We start from the raw sequence: 6,723 nt of genomic DNA, 5'->3' as shown, positions 1-6,723 counted from the left end.
GGTCATTTTAAGGAACAAGTCCCCATGTTCTTGTAGGAAGAACTTGGAAATCAGAAGCCATAGGCGATTTGAGTCATAAAACGTTTTAAGGCTCGAGCCAGGCTACCAGAAATCTTTCAGACATTGCTTCTCCCTAAAGAGAAGAGAAAACTTAATTTTTCTTCCCCTTCTCTCTTCTCCTCCTTCTCTCTTTCTATCCCTCCCTCTCTCCTGTTTCTTTCTCTCTGGAACACAGGTGCTAAGAAATACATTGATTTGATCCCTTTACTCCCCAGGCAATAGCATAATATCACCAAAGGTTCAGGTACAAGGTGTCAAGCCTTTTAAAGGCTCTGTTGGGCAAACATTACTGCAGACTCCTGGGAACAAAACAAAGAGAATCTCTCTTAAGGTTTAATCAACCACTGCAACAGAAATTAAATTGAGAGACATACCCCTCCCCTCCTCACAGAGCCTCTTCTAGCAGAAAGAGTGCCAGCTGGGAAATAGGGGCACCTGAGTTCTGGCTTTGCCACTTAACTACGAAACCTTGAGTAAGTCATTTTCCAGTTTCCCTGCGGTCCTCAGTTTCCTTCATCGTTGTAATATCTGCCTAACAATCCTCATAGGCTTCTTTTGAAGATCAAATCATCATAATGTAAATGAATGAAGTTTCAGAAAGTATAGCGTACTATTCAAGTATAAGATGTTCTTGTGACCATTATTATTGTTGTTATTACTGTATCCTGTCTACTGGAAGGGAGAGTTAACTATGTGAGCATCCCTTTACACCTAGGAAAGGTAAACACGAGACCTTGTTTGGTCCAAGAAAATTAAAAGGTGTAGAATCCATTGACCCAAAAGCATGACACATTTTTTAGCATGTCTCTAAGTCGCAATTTTACACACACACAAAAAGAACAATATCCCTTGGCTTGAGGGTTTTTAGCAAGACTTACTTATTTTTCCCTCTTAAAGAACTTCTAAGGATTTCTGGAAACACTAAATCACCCTTGAGTCCATTCATTTCCTACTAATTATCCACAAAAGGCCTCCTGACTAATATACTAAGCTGTACCATTGTGAAGAACACTGAACATTCATTCAGACAAAAGCTCCTGGAAGATATAGACAGAGCATGAGACATGAAGCCAAAGGGACTTCATAGGCTCCTCATCTCGTCCTCATGTAGGGGCTCCCATCTAATGGGGCATTCTGGTGGGAAGGGGGCAAACTTTTCATGGAGAAAGAAAACCGGACTATGTGCCAGGGGTGGAAAGTTCCCCACCGTGTCTGTAACACCTGTTGATCACATACACTACTCCACCATTGCCGCCCCCGAAAAGACCCTGTGGTCCATTCACATGGGGACTAAACAAGATCTCTACATTCCAGGTTTTCTCAGGCTATTGCAAATTGAGCTGTTGACCATTTATCTCTGCTCAAGAGATCTTTATTGTGGGAACTTCCTGTCTGATTTTACTTTCAATCAATAGGAATGTGACTTCATTACTTCACTGTCAGTTCATTAAGATTATTCTGCCACTTTGTGCCAGACACATTGCCATAGGTCTTGGGAGACAGGATATACACAGCCCGGCCTCATGGTGCTTACAGACCAGTGTCCTATTGGCTAGGGTCAAGAGTAGGATGTGACCATTTTCAGATTTCACACTTTTGAATGCCACATATCTAATATGTTTGTTTCCATTGGCTTGTTTATTTGTTTGCTTGTTTTTGAAACTTGTGGTTACTATTCTGCCAACTCAGAATGAAATAAGGAATTAAGGTAGAAATCAGGTTAACTTGACCTGTGTAAACAGAGAAACTGGACCATTAGAATTCCCCCAAATCTGCATGGAAGCCAGGATATTCTGTTCTGCTTCCTGTAGTGGTCAGATCAACCTCAATCCATCAGAAAACTAACTGCCCTTAGCCAACTCAGCAAAGGTTTCAGGCTGCAACACAGGAGAAGGCAGAGCAAAGAACAATACTGTGATAAAAAGAGTTTGGCGAGAGATGAGAAGAAAATGTTTTCAGTGAGAGTTGGGTAAAGTCTTGCAAACCAAGATGAAGGATACACAGGGGAATCCTTCTCAAGGCTGAACTGGTGACTAGACCAATTTTACCCTCCCTTAAAAAAACTGGCATTGATTAGTGAATGTGACTATATGGGCTATTTGGGGCTTTAGTTTTCATTCCAAAAACCTGGCAGCGTCTCTCACCACTGATCTCCCCAAATTGATGGATGGTAGCAATTATATAGAGTTATTTATGTAATGTGTTATAATAGCAGCACACGCTGGCTGTCACTTTGACCCAGACACCCCTTTGCCCAATTACAAAGAAACCCCATCACAGAGCTGCCTTCAACCAAGGGCCAGGGGAAGAAAGGAAGAAAAGAAAAAAAGAAAAAAATATATCTCTTCACTCCTCCTCTCAAGGGAATAGAAACTCTGAAGGCCTTCAAGGAAATAACGCCTCTTTGGTAAGAATACTTAACAGTATCGTTCGGTATTAATTTGTCTTTGTGATTTATCAATGCATTTGGGCATTTATTCCTGCCTGTTCTTGTAGCAAACGAAGATTATTAATTTAAAGGCTGAATACCATTCTTCCACTAAATGATGTTTAATGACCATGTATTAAGTGCAAAGCATTGGTCTTGTCTCCAGGGAGGTGCCAAGGTGAACTATAGCTCCTGTGTTCTGGAAGCAAGGTGTCTGGTGTATTTAAGATGAGAACAAGAATAATAAGCATAATACTCACAGATTTCATTTACTGAGTGCCTGCTGTGCACCAGACTTTGCACTAGGGGCTTTGACATACCATCCCTTATGACACTGGAATGAGATCATCTCTTCGCCTGTCCGCTTGCCTTTAATCACTGATGTCTTTACTCTTCCATGAGCACTAGGTGTGCTCCCGCCTCAGGGTCATGCACTGTTTCCTCTGCCTGGACTGTTTTTTGCCCAGATATCCATGTCTCACTCCCTCACCTCATTCAGCTTTCTGCTTAAATCCTTTTATCTGGCAAGTCTTTCCCGACCCCCTGCCCCAGGTAGGCAAGCAGCATCTTCACTCTTACCCCACTTAGTTATCTTCGGAGCGCTCGTCACTCCTGACAAATCTTAGATCCTTTTGAAATTCACCAGGAATCGGATAGTGGTGATAGTTGCGCAATGTTGTGATATGCTAAAACCTTATGAATGGTACCTTTTAAAGGGATGAATTTTATAGCATATGAATTATATCGTAATACAGCTGTTTAATAAAATAATAGAATGAAAATAGTTTATGGTCTGTTTCTCCCCGTCTAACAGACATGCGGGACTTCGTTCTCTTCCCAGTTGTATTCTTGGTGGTTAGAAAAGTACCGAGCAAAGAGTAGCCATTCATTAAATACTTGCTGTATGAATGAACATATGAAAAAGAAACTTGAAAACTAAAAAACCACTGACTAGCCACAAGGATGTTAGCATTTTTAATTTCATAGGTGATGATCAGTTTCTCCTAGGAGTCAGATCAGAATAACTCCTGGCATAGTTTGTCTGCTTCTCTAAGAATTAGTTGAGCTTCTAAATTCCTTTAGTTTTCTTCTATGTTCTTTTTTTTTTTTTCCAGTTAATTGCAATGTCATAAAACTGAGAAGTATTCACAAAAGGGCTCTGCCAATTACAACAAAAGAACAAATAGCTTGTTCTTTTGAACCTCAGTTTCCATATCTATAAAATGGGGATCATAATATCTTACCGAAGTCTTATGAGGATCAAATAACAGAATATATGTGGAATTTTCTAGCGACCTCTAGATATATAATAAATAAGCAGCCAGGAATGTTTTCATGTCTGCCAAAGTATCAGTGACAGATCTTGAAGATACTCAGGTTTAATCTTCAAGTGCAATAGCCTCAGAAATTTTTTTTTTTTCACTTCTCAAGAACTGTTAACCTGGATTTCTTGTTTCAAAGCAAGAAGAAAATGCCATGACTGCCCTTCCACTGGGTATCTAGCTTTAGTCCTATCTCACCTCCCATCCGCATGAATACAGACCTCTTTACTTCTACACATGGGCATTGTTCAGCATGGCAGAGTGGAAGAAGTGCTGGCTTTCCAGCCATACAGACCTAGATTTGAACCTGAAATCTGCCTCATTGTAACCTGGAGCAAGGAGCTTGACCACTCTGATCATCAGTTCCCTTATCCATTCAATAGGAACCATGTGCAAATCTCTCTCTAACTCTCTCTTTCTCTCTTTCTCTATCAAAGTGTAATGAAGTAACAGACATGCAAATACAGTTCACCTTCCTAATAACACAAGCACCTTCTGTTTTCTACCCCTACTCATTGGATGTCAGGTTTAAGGACCATTCAGAAAGGCTTTCATCCATTCACTCATTCAATCTTTAAATATTTAATGAACATCTACTCTGTGCCATGATGGGCTTTGAAGACACAAGGGTTTCCAAGACAGATGCCAGCATTCGGTCATTCCTCTTGCGGAATGCAGTGTCTGCAGGTCCCCAGGCGGACTTCTCTGCCTGCCTTTGGACCAGATTCTAAGCGAGCAGTGAGACCTGGGCTCTGCAGGAGCAAGCAACCCCCTAGTCCTTCCTCTTCTTCCCTCTCCATGGTCCCAGCACTCTAGGAGTTTGAATTCCTGGAAGAAGGAAACTTTAGTCTCTCCCCTGGTCACACAAATGAACTAAGGCAAACCATCTCTCTGGCTCCCTCTGAATGTTTGAAGTTTCTGAAAAGACGAAATCTGATTTCAGGCCTCAAAGGCCAATAGTATAAGAAGCTGGGTTGCCATTAGACAAGGCCGCAGTCTCAGGCAGCATCAGAAGCTCCAGATTCATCAGACTCCCCCCACACTTGGAAATTGCATCCAGCTGTTATTAAAATGATAAAGAATCCTGTGGACATACCATTTCAGTGAACTTTCTCTGCAACACTGAGGTTTTCCTTTCAAAAGGAAAGTTTTTCCTTCTTCCGTGGACCAATAGCTTCATTGGGAACAAATGAATTAATCTTGGTAATAAGATGATTTAAGCATGGAATAGAATGGGCAGAATTCGACTCTTTGACTCCCTTTGTAAAAAGCCCTGTGCAAATATCAGGGCACTTTTTTTCTTTCCCTTAACCACAATGTGGTGGGAGGAATACTTCTTTACTTCCACAGGATGCTGCCTGCACTATGCTTGGAAAAGAAACAACCCACCCCTGGCCCTTGTCATCGGCTTTGACTTTTTGGCCAGGAGAGATGACTTTCCAGGCTGTCTCAAGCCTCCATTGCTAGGTAGCACTGTGTGTCTATAAATTTAGATGTTTATTTCTGCTTTCAAGTTTTGTGCTTGCATTGTCCGGATATGACATTCGCCACATGGATCAATTTCTCTTGAAAACATCAGATTATTTTATATCTAATAAATTATTTTACAACACATCACTGCATGCATTATCTCATTTAATTTTTACTACAATCCTGTGAGATAGGTATAATCTTTTTACAGAGGAAGAAATCAAGACTTAGTAATTTTATAAGAAATAAAATGAAGACCCAAATCCAGGTCCTCAGATTTCAAATCCAGTATTTTTTATCTAGTTGACCACTGTCTTACAACATTCTCTTGGAAATTAAATAGATATAATATAACATATATAAAATAAAGATATTTATGATTGCTCTTATTTTATGGGCAACAGTGAGAAACCGAGGTGCAGTTTAGCCGCGATGCTGCAGAGAACAGCACTCGGTTCTTTCCTCTGCCTAGCCCTTTTGCCATAATCCTAGAAATTTAAAGCTGTTTTAATGAACCGAACATTCTTTAAATGCTTAGTCTCCATCCGAAAAATCGGTATTGGTTCTGTTTTCTACATTGGTAAGTGAAATTGGCAAGGCCGAGAGAGATCCCTAAGGAGAGAAATTATCTGAACCCCCCCAACCACAGCCAGAACCACTTGTGACAGGCAAGCTTTCCAGGGGAGCACCCTCAGAGCCAGCCAAGTTCCAACACGCACAGCAGCAGTTACTGAAGTGGGGAGATGGCCTTTAGCCCACGCATGCACAGCGTTACTTAAGCCTCCAGTCGATCTTCAGAAACCTCATGGTGAGTATGACATGAGGTTGAGGACATGGGCTTAGAATCGACTTGCCTCCATCTGAATTCCAGCTCCACCATTTATTAGCTATTCGACCTTGAGAATAATAACAGTGTGAACTTCACAGGGTTGTGAAGATTAAATGAATTAACACTTGTAAAGTCTTTGGGAGAGTCCCCAATACATAGTAAGTACTTCATGAATGTGAGCAGACGAAAGTGGAACGTTTGTGAGGAAGTTGGGATGGAGCCCAATGTCTTGTCTGTTGGGATTTTCCTCCTTGTCCCTCTCCAAAGACATACCCCACAAAGCCTACCCCGCAAAACTGACTCTTCTTCTAGCAGAGTTGCACACTTAGATTAATAAGCCACTGGGTAGTCCTTTGTGGGGGACTTGGGAGGGTAGGGGATGACTTCTGAAGTCCCTGCTGTGTTTTCATCCTTGTAAATTTCCTCACCCCATATTCTACAGTTAACGGGTTTTCTTTTCCACTCCATTCCCCGATCCTACTTTACTGAGAAGTGAATGTAGCTTTCCCCGCTTTGCAACCTGAGACTACTAGCATTTAATTTTCTATAAATAGTCCAGGACCATGGTGATGAAAAAAAAAGAAAGCATTTCAATAACACTACATTTTTTAAAT

This window comes from Pteropus alecto, unplaced genomic scaffold, assembly GCF_000325575.1.
Source record: "Pteropus alecto unplaced genomic scaffold, ASM32557v1 scaffold111, whole genome shotgun sequence".
NCBI classification, from domain to species: domain Eukaryota; kingdom Metazoa; phylum Chordata; class Mammalia; order Chiroptera; family Pteropodidae; genus Pteropus; species Pteropus alecto.
Note: the sequence above shows the minus strand (reverse complement) of the source record.